The sequence below is a fragment of the Pantherophis guttatus genome, chromosome 2 (assembly GCF_059756535.1).
Source record: "Pantherophis guttatus breed Tessera chromosome 2, ASM5975653v1, whole genome shotgun sequence".
Classification (NCBI taxonomy): Eukaryota; Metazoa; Chordata; class Lepidosauria; order Squamata; family Colubridae; genus Pantherophis; species Pantherophis guttatus.
Window position 1 is genome coordinate 167,465,586 of NC_142064.1, and position 10,195 is coordinate 167,475,780.

At 38.3% G+C, this 10,195-nt stretch overlaps 1 long non-coding RNA gene across 2 annotated transcripts in view; it reads right to left on the minus strand.

Moving 5' to 3' along the window:
• The window catches only part of LOC117660613 (uncharacterized), a 43,866-nt gene extending 38,726 nt beyond the window's left edge, over positions 1 to 5,140 (minus strand). Inside the window, exons 1-2 of one of the 2 annotated variants that reach the window (XR_009621585.2) lie at positions 4,982 to 5,140; positions 679 to 840 (exon numbers count right to left, since the gene is read on the minus strand). This is a non-coding gene — a long non-coding RNA (uncharacterized LOC117660613). Of the gene's footprint in view, positions 1 to 678; positions 841 to 1,942; positions 2,005 to 4,981 lie in introns of those variants that run through there. The other variant, XR_009621586.2, reaches the window with a different exon arrangement.
• Positions 5,141 to 10,195: the final 5,055 nt, after the last annotated feature.

Below are 10,195 nucleotides of genomic sequence, written 5' to 3' on the forward strand. Positions count from 1 at the left end.
TGTAGAAAGAGAAGGGATTTCACAGAATGCAAGCTCTCTTTTTGGGACTGAAGCAAAACACAAATCTGCCGAGATAAAATAGTTTAACAGCTGTTCTTACTCCCTAGAGAATCCTGAGAATTGTAGAGCTATGAGAGGGAAAGCTACACTTTCTGTATCTTTCCCAAACTATAATTCTAGAAATCTTTGGAGGAAGTTTCAACTAGGTAATATAAAGCCAATAAGCTGCATCTACACAATACAGCACATTCAGCTTGTAAAAAAAGATTGTCTACTACAATTTTAAACACCTTACACAATATTACTCTAATAGGTAACATTATAAACAATTAAGTTCATTTCTGCAGAGGAGGTATATTACATTTTTTAAATAAAGCAAAAACTTTATTTCATATTAATACCAACCAATTCATTAATGAAGGAAGCAGAAAACATCTTATTGTAAGGTTCTGGCTTGCCTTTTTGGACCAACCTCTGTGCACAGCCTCACTTGACATGATGAGCTTGATATGGAAAACATTTTTTCAAAAGTGAGAATAATCATTTTATTTTCAGGGGAAAAGGGAAAAGATCCTTAGAGTTGTTCCTTATTCTGGTTTAAAATTTAAAGGAGACATTTAAAGGAAGTTGTAGGTCTATATTTAAAAGTTCAAAAAGGAACTATGACGTAAAATGTACCTTCTCTGCTTTGAATTCTTTATGGTTCATTTTCCCTCAGCAGTTTAGGGAACCAATTTAGGACATTCTTAAAATATTAAATAGAGATTCTGGATATAGAATTGACTTTTCAGAAGAGTAGTGCATTTGTCCATTGCGATGAATACAGGTGCTGTTTCGGGGCTGTGAAAATTTAGTTAAAAGATATATTAACCATACAATAAATAATTTAATGCACTTGGGAACCATGTATCAAATCAGGGTTTATGATATGTAATCCTAACTCTAACCCAGTCAATGGCTCATGCTAAACTATCACCAAGCAAGCCACATGATGGTTTAGTATGGTGTGTAAACTCAGTCAGATTCTTTGTGTTTACCCTGCTCTTTTTTTGTAAAAGGAAGGGCACTGAGGAAAAGAAAGAAGATAGTTTAGGACATCCAGTTGGGATAGGTTATAGTTTGTTAGGATACAGAACCAATTTGGGGTTCACATGTTTTCAATTTTCTAACTTGTCTTAATGAGTCAGGCACCAGGTGACGTATCTGTGATAACAGAATCATCACAGCAAAACTATGAAGCAACAGCTTTGTTGCCAAGTGAAAAATCTGCCCTATGAGGCATAATGGCAGAGTTATTTGAGAGATCAGTAATTTGTTGGTTTGTTTTTATGGTGACTGTCTGGCTGCTATACAAACAGTTTCCATCATTCATATTACTCTGGCATGGACTGCCTTGGTTTGCCTTGCTCATGAATGTTGGATTCACATTCAGATTTCCGTTTCCAATTTGGGGAAGGAGAAAGAGTTCTGGCATGTTGGAGAGAACCATGTTTTCCAAGGAAAACTATGTGAGTGGTTATCTAGATTCTCAGTTGTTGTTATGAACAATAGTAAATGGACTAAGTCAGAATTGGGAAGACGAGGGATTGATCCCCTTCACTCTGTGTGCTTGGCAGAATGATGTTTTGAAATCAGATGCTGTCTCTGCATCCATCCAGTTTTGAAAGATTATTTTGACTTTCACATATTTCCCTTCCAACAAAAATGCCTATTTCTAGATTTGTCCCTGACGTGGTTAGGATTCAGACTAGGGAATGTAAGGCTGCTTGCCAATATCAGAATTTAAGCAATGCTAGCTTTGGTTGACATGGAAAGTCACAGTCTGGTGGATTATAGTTGGATTTTTTTTTCCCTTGTCAAAAAAAAATTCTGTAGTTCAAAAGCAGGAGAAGGATACATTTTTAGTTTCAACTGAACCAATAGAATTGCTAAAATGCCCTACCTGTCTTTTTATTGGCATGTTAGGAGAATCTGGACATTTCTGCTGCTTTCAGGACAATGAATGTATTATCAGTTATGCCATTATGGATACTGTAATTGCTTGGCCTACCATTATGGCCAAATCAAGTGATTGGGAGTAACTGAAGATGGTCTGCATAGATATCTACAATAGAAAGTCAAAAAATACTTTCATTTTGGACCTTTCTCCTTTCAATCAGTACATCACCATATCAGATGCATAGGAATTCTATCCTTTCTAGGATCCTGGAAAGACAATCCTGTTGTGGTGGTGCAGTGATTAGAATGCAATACTGCAGAATAATTCTGCCGAGTGCCAGCAGTTCAATTCTCACCAGCTCAAGGTTGACTCCGCCTTCCATCTTTCCGAGGTCAGTAAAATGAGGACCCACATTGTTGAGAGCAATATGCTGACTCTGTAAACTGCTTAGAGAGGGCTATAAAGCACTAGAAAGCAGTATATAAATCTAAGTGCAATTGCTACTGCTAAAAGCAGAGTAAGATTGTCCTTTCATCCAATCCCTACAAAATCTTGCAGGGGAAAACATGTTTAACTTTTGCAATGGCAAATTCTGTACACTTTTTGCCACTGTCAAATTCTGCAGGCAGAAATTTGAGATATTGTGATCAGGCTGTGATTGACAAGTTCTCCTTGTTGTTCATTTGAATAATTGGCTTACCATACCATGGCCTTTCTACAAACAGTAAGGGAAAAGAAGTACTAGAAGAGATATGGAGACTGAATTAGCAAAAGTAGTAGGAGCAAGTATTGGATCCATGTTTAGTTATTTTCCTATTTGAACTTACTATCTTGAGGGGAAAACATCTTTAAGATATATTTAGTTTGTTTATATACTGTAAACAATCTATAGATGACAACAAATTAAAATATTATTTTAAAATCTTAAAAATATATGACTTTCTTAATCAATCTCAATGCTCCTTTATGAATTCACATCAATTTGCTTCTTTAACTTAATAGCACAAGTTAAGAAATTTGCCACTGTAAATAGTTCCAAAATCATGAATAATGTATATAAGAGAAGAAGGTGATGAATATGAAGCATGGTGTAATACTGGTAACAAGGGTATTTGCAGATGAGTCTCACAATGTCATTTCATGTTCTATTTTTAAATGTAATGTATTCAAATATTCCACTCTTTTTCATTTTAACATGGAAGCTACAGTGATATTTTCAGTTAAGATTTATGTTACAAGGTTATTGCATAAACACGAACAGCAAATAAACAATTTAATTTTATTTATTTAAAACATTTTGGTATAGCCGCCCATCTTTCACCCAACTTTTGGCAGCTCTCAATCCAATATACACCAGGGACACAGAAGTCAGTGAGACTTAGTATAAATGAATATTTCTGTATTTATTTAACTATTTTTAGAGTTCGCTAATTCCAAAGGACTCCGAGTGTCATACAAGAATCAAAAATTGATATAAAACAAAAATCTACATTTCCAGGTAAACAACCATAACTGGCATTACAACTCAAATTAACTGGGCCCAAAAAGATGCTGAAACAAAACAATTTTGCTTCTGAAAAGTTAACAAAGGACCACATATATCTTGAAAGGGTAGAGGCTAATATTGAGTATTAATCTACCTTCCATGTTCTTCTCTTGGAATAAGATATGCTCTGTAGGCTTTGCTAGACTAGATAGGCAGATTCAGTTCAGGTAAGATGTTATATATTCTGCTGCTGCATTAGAAATGGCTTTTAAAGTAATAACCATCACTTTGAATTGAACCCAGCTCCTTGGTAGTTAATGCAGAAGTTTTAAAATTGGTGTTATTTGAGCCTGGCAGGACTGATCATGGCAGTCACTACCTTTTCAACAAGTTGCTATTTCTGGATTGTTTCCCAAGCAATACTCATATAAAACATGTGTTAGTAGACTAACTGGGTAGCAATCAAAATGTGAGTCAGTGATATCAGAGCATACTGGTCCAGGTAGGCTGGTAAGTGGTATATCAGCCAAAGCTGAGTAAAGCACCCTCCTGACCGATGCCAGGAATCTAGGAGTATCTCCAAGTTGTGAACCCCCTCTTTTTTGAGGAGGGGAGATGGATCAGCCCAGATTAACTACTGGGGTTGATGTCATTGGATTACTGACATGTTTACTGATGACAAGTGGCTCGATTCTTGGAAGGATTTAATCTGAGCATGCCTTATCCCATCCAGATTGTAAACAAATTTGAATTATTTCTAGTCCAGTCTAATTCACTGCCAAGGATTTTTAGATAATCTTTTATGCTGGGTTCACCCAATATACAAGGCTAATATGTTCTTGGCTAGCTGATGGTTTAGGATTTTGTACATACACAGTTCAGGCAAGCATGTTCATTATTAAACCATAATTCAGTGTTATTATGAATATAGGTTTCCAGAGCAAGTTCCGAAATAAGACTGGGAGAGACCGGGAGTACCTTAAGAAAGACTTCAAAATCTACATTAGATGACAAGATTTTAGCAAATTTACCTTGCTAAAGCAAGTTTACCTGCTTAACTGTAATGTGTGAGAAAGATGCATAATTTGCCTGTCTGAATGTATACTTTGCTGAAAGTGGTTTCCAGAAAAACTAGGCATTTATGCAGTATATGTTTTAAAATAAACCAGCAACTCTGTAGCATGTTCTTCTCAAAAGTAAAACACTGAAGAACTCATCAAGCACTCTAGTCTTAGGAGCACGTAGGCACACGCAGTGAGTTTTCACTGTGGTTTTTTATTGATCTTGAAAGGGCTCCAGTGTACTAATGATAACACAGCCTAATCCAGAGTGGGAGGAAAACTGAAGGAATGTGTCTGGAGAGAGAAGTCTAGACGTCCCTTTAAAACAGAAATCCCGTCCCTATATGCCCCCATGTCTCAGTCACTAAAGACTCTGGCAACAGTTAGAGACAGAAGACCAAGCCTAGGAGTCACAGGGATTATTGAGGAAAAGGAATGACGTTTGGAAACATCACTTGAGTTAAGATATGGAGGCGCAGCCTTGTCTGCACTCACCTGAGAGTAAATCCCATCAAGCTTAATTGTACTTTGTTTTCCCCTTCTATTCAGTTGTGGAGACCTCACAATTTTCTTGGCAGTGGTTTGCCCTTGCCTCTTTCCTATGGCTGAGAATGACTAGGCCAAGATGACCCATCTGGCTTTGTACAGGACTAGAACACTTGGTCTCTTGGATTCTAACCTGATCAGGGGTGGGTTCTAAATTTTTTTACTACCGGTTCTGTGGGCGTGGCTTATTTTGTGGGCATGGCTTGATGGTCATGTGACAATTCTTTAGGATTTAGCAGAAGTACTGGTCTACCAGGCTTTTAACTGCTTGCAGAGCTGTACCGGTCTACCCATTTATTTTGCAGGCACCGGTCTACTCATTTGTTTTTGGAGGCACCCGTCTACCACCAAACTGCCTTTTACCACTGATCAACTGTAGGGCGGCCCTTTGAAGCCCCGCAGCAAGAATTTAAACAGTTTTTCTTTATAGCCCATCAGCTGGGACTCAGGAGGCAGCAATAGATTGGGGGTGGGGCCAAATAAAAGGTAAGGTAACGTGGGGGTGGGGGGGGCAGGTGGAGGCAGAACTGGTTCGGTGACGTCATATTGTCACCGCTACCGGCTCGGCGGAACCGGGCGGAACCGGGAGGAACCCACCACTGAACCTGATGACTTAACCATTACACCAAAGTAGCTCTCATTTAGTCACACTTACATCTAAGCAGAGATGCATAAGACTGCATTTCTAACATGTTATTTAAATAAACATAGGGAAAGTATTTTAATGTCCCTTAAAAACTAAACTTCCTCTTTTAGGGTGAAGAAGAAACACATATTCCCATGCAACTAAAAAGGAATTGCATGTTTAGGTTACTGCTTTCATATATCTGGAAAGATGAAAATGACACAGCAGTAAATAACTCTTTTTTAAAATTATGGATTCTTGAACAAACTATTGGTTCTTTACTAGAATGGATGGGTTAGCATAGTGTGTTACACTAAAAACTAAGAAATCACATTAGGTCCTAGTATTTTGTGGCCAGGCCAGCATCTAAAACCTGCACTGCAATTAAGACTATTGCTTGAAAGTTCAGGAACAGGACAACTATGTAATGGAAAAGGCTACCTAAATAGTATATTAGCCTTTGAGTAAGAAACCTCCTTTTAGCCTTTTCTGTGTTTTCATAGAATACATATTTCTTTGCAGGACCTGCCACGTACTGTGTAAACAGACCTTTAGGTAATTCTTTATAGTTGACACGTTTTTGCTAACAAATCTTAAAGTCCATTTGTCTCATAAGAGAGGTTCATTCCATGCAAAAATGAATACTTTGCTGCAGCAAAGGTATCAGGGACCTCTGATAATGCAAATATGAGAAGAACAAGGCCTAGCTCAATGTTGGATATGGTTGCCTCAGAGAAATTATAGTGAACTGTGGAAGACTTTGTTTTGTTTTTAATGCTAGCTACAACATAGCTTAAATTTAAATTAACTAGATGCCAAGTGAGAGCTACTTTGGTGTGGTGATTGAGGCACCAGACTAGAAACTGGGAGACCATGAATTCTAGTCCCACCTTAAGCATGAAGCTATCTGGGTGACTTTGGGCCAGTCATTTTTTCCTCAGACCTAGGAAGCAGGCAATGGGAACCACTTCTGCAAACTTTGCAGGAACTTCTGCAGATAATTGCCAGGAGTCAACAGTGATTAAAATTAAAAAAAGATTCAACCTTTTTCCCCATGCCAAATTGACATTATGGGCAAATCCAACTTTAAAAATTGATGACAAGGTGGCGACACAGAAAAATTGGATGTAAGCTGGAATATTGATTTTTGGATCAATTAATTCATGATGAAGATGAATTTTTAATATACTTTTGTGTTAAGAGACAAAAATTATCTATCAAATGTAATCCAAGGCAATATTTACAATTACAACATTTATTAATAACGCTGTATAGACTAGCAGCATTTTCAGCTCTTGAGACATCTGACATTCTAGGACAACTTAAAATTTTTAAACTTTTTTTTTTTTTAAATCGTACTATTAGTTTTGAATACATAAACTAATCTTAATAGGTAGCCACATTTACTTATGGATACTTTCTTTCTTGGGCAATTCTGCAGAGAATTGATTTTCTCAGGGAACGCTTTGGATCAGCCCAGTGGTGAAATTCATTTTTTTTTTACTACCGATTCTGTGGGCGTGGCTTGGTGGGCATGGCTTGGTGGGCATGGCAGGGGAAGGATACTGCAAAATCTCCATTCCCTTCCCACTCCTGGGGGAAGGATATTGCAAAATCTCTATTTCCACCCCACTCTGGGACCAGCCAGATGTGGTATTTGCTGGTTCTCTGAACTACTAAAAATTTCCACTACAGGTTCCCCGAACTACTCAAAATTTCCGCTACTGGTTCTCTAGAACCTGTTAGAACCTGCTGGATTTCACCCCTGAATCAGCCTCTAAATTTGGCTAAACACCAGAGAATTAGGATTTAGGTGACTCTAATGTGAATGTTTACAGTGTTTAAATGAATTGGGCAATATGCTAGGCATAGATTAAAAAGGCCAGAGTGACACTTGCAAATTAACACAAGGTATGGTACTTGGGACAGCATATAAACCGATCTTCTCAGGGAGAAGTGGCTCTAACTGGCTGTTGAATCAGTCAGTATCAAGGATATCTCCCTTCTCCTTTTGGAAACTTCTTTTTTTATTCAGAATTTCTGTTTCAGTGAGCTTTTAGTATGCAAATGATTTTAGATGTTCTCCAACTACACTGTAGATATACATATATTTCTTTAATAACATTTATTCTTTTTTTTTTTTTACATTCCATCACATTCTTCTATTATTCTGGCACATTCTAGTGACAGGAACAAAGACTAAAAAGTAGCTACTGTATGCAGTTAAGGGCAGGCTGATTCTGAATGGAAGCGGTTGCAAAAGAAATAGATTACATCCCCCCACACACCCTCTGAAATCAAATAGCTTTTCAAATGGAGGCAAGTCAGCTGCAACATTCAGACAATATATCCATTGATGTGATCTCCAGATGGGCAATTCTGGAGCTTCAGTTTTCCATTCCAAACTAGTGCTGAGTTTGGAAAATGAAGGTGGAAAGGATGCAATGAAGAATACTACTGTTGCTTCCTGTTCCATCCCAATCAGAACACTACATTTTGGTTTGGAGATTAAAATAAAACTTTTCCATTTTCTTTCCCTTTCCCCTTTCTTCTTGTTCTACTTTCAGGTGCTTTGGAGAATAGGTTGGCCTCATCTCCTCTGTGGACCCCCCTCAAATATTGGAACACATCAATGGATATATTGCTATCTTGTCAACCCTAGTCCTTCTTTTTGTTAAACTAGATATCAATTCCTGCAAACATTCTTCATATGTTTTAGCCTCCAGCCTCCTAATCATCTTTGTTGCTCTTCTCTGCACTCTTTCTAGAGTTTCAACATCTGTTATATCAGGATGCCCAAAACTGGATACAATATTCCATGTGTGGTCTTACCAAGCCATTATAAAGTGGTACTAATCAGGGGTGGGTTCTACTTACCTTTACTACCGGTTCACAATGGGATTGTGCGTGCTTGCTCCTGCGCATGCGCAGATCGCCAATGACATCCAGGGTGGTGGGCGGGGCCTCCCGCCGGTTTTACTACTGGTTCTTGTGAATCGGTCCGAACCGGAGGCAACCCACCACTGGTACTAATCAGTGGTGGGTTCCTCCCGGTTCGGTCCGGTTGAGCCGGTAGCGGTGACGATATGATGTCACCAAACCGGTTCTTCCCCCCTCCCACCCCCCCACATTATTCTTACCTTTTATTTGGTCCCACTCCCAATCTATTGCTACCTCCTAAGTCCCAGCTGATGACTAGAGGGAAAAAAACTGTTTAAACTCTTGCCGCAGGGCTTCAAAGGGCCCTCCTACAGCTGATCAGTGTTAAAAGCAAACAAATGAGTCGGGTGGTAAATGCGAGGACCTTCCAGAAATGACTCTGACCAGCTAGCCACGCCCAGCTAGTCACATGACCTCCAAGCCACACCCACAAAATAAGCCACGCCCACAGATCCAGTAGTAAAAAAATTTAGAACCCACCCCTGGTACTAATACTTTGTGTGATCTTGATTCTATCCCTGTTAATGCAGCCTAGGACTTCATTGGCTTTTTTGACAGCAGCAGCACACTGCTGACTCATATTTAAGTATACTATAAATAGGTAGTCTTATTTCAAATGGCCCAGCTACCAAGGCCCAGTTTTGGGGCTTCTGATTGCTTGTCCCCTTATGTAATGGCAATTTTACAATCTACAATACAATACCTCTAATCTTGAAAAGGAAGTATTTTAACTTGATAATCAATAAAACCAAATTCAGCTTTTACGAATTCTAGATTCAGGAAATTTCAGAGAGACAAACTCTAAAGACCAGCATCTTTCACATCATAGTCCATCTTGCAACCATCTATTTCATAAAAACTTCGCTGTACTTTAAATTGAAGTGCATTCCTCCTAGTTCCATGTATACATCTGAACTACATCTCACCAGGCTCAAGGTTGACTCAGCCTTCCATCCTTCTGAGGTAGGTAAAATGAGGACCCGGTTTGTGGGGGCAATAAGCTGACTTTGTATAAAAAAGAACACCGCTTAGGGGGGCCCAAAAGCCCTACTAAGCAGGTATATACCAAAGTATGAAGGCTATTGCTTAAGATATTGTAAGTCGCCCTGAGTCTCCGGAGAAGGGCGGCATATAAATTGAATCAATAAATAAATAAACTAGACTGTGTTGTTTCTCTATGTTATATAAAACGTGGGTATATGCATTTTATTTATTTTGTCATGTTTATGAAGTGTATATTGGAATGGTGACCCTTGGAGAGCTGCATACAACGAAATTTCATTTTAATGTATGCCGATTAGTGTACATTCCAAGTGACAATAAAGTTTATTTTATTTTTTTATTTTTTATTTTTGAATTTGTATACCGCCCTTCTCCCTGAGGACTCAGGGCGGTGAACAGCCAAATAAAAACATCAAATACAAATATTAAAATACAGTTAAAATATATATATATAAATTTGGCCCCATTAATTAAAACAATAAACAAAACAATTAAAAACACTTAAAAAGAATTAGGCCAGCCCGGCTTGTTGGAAAAGGAAGGTTTTAAGGGCACGGCGGAAGGCACTGAGGTCATGGATTAGTTATTCTAAGAGC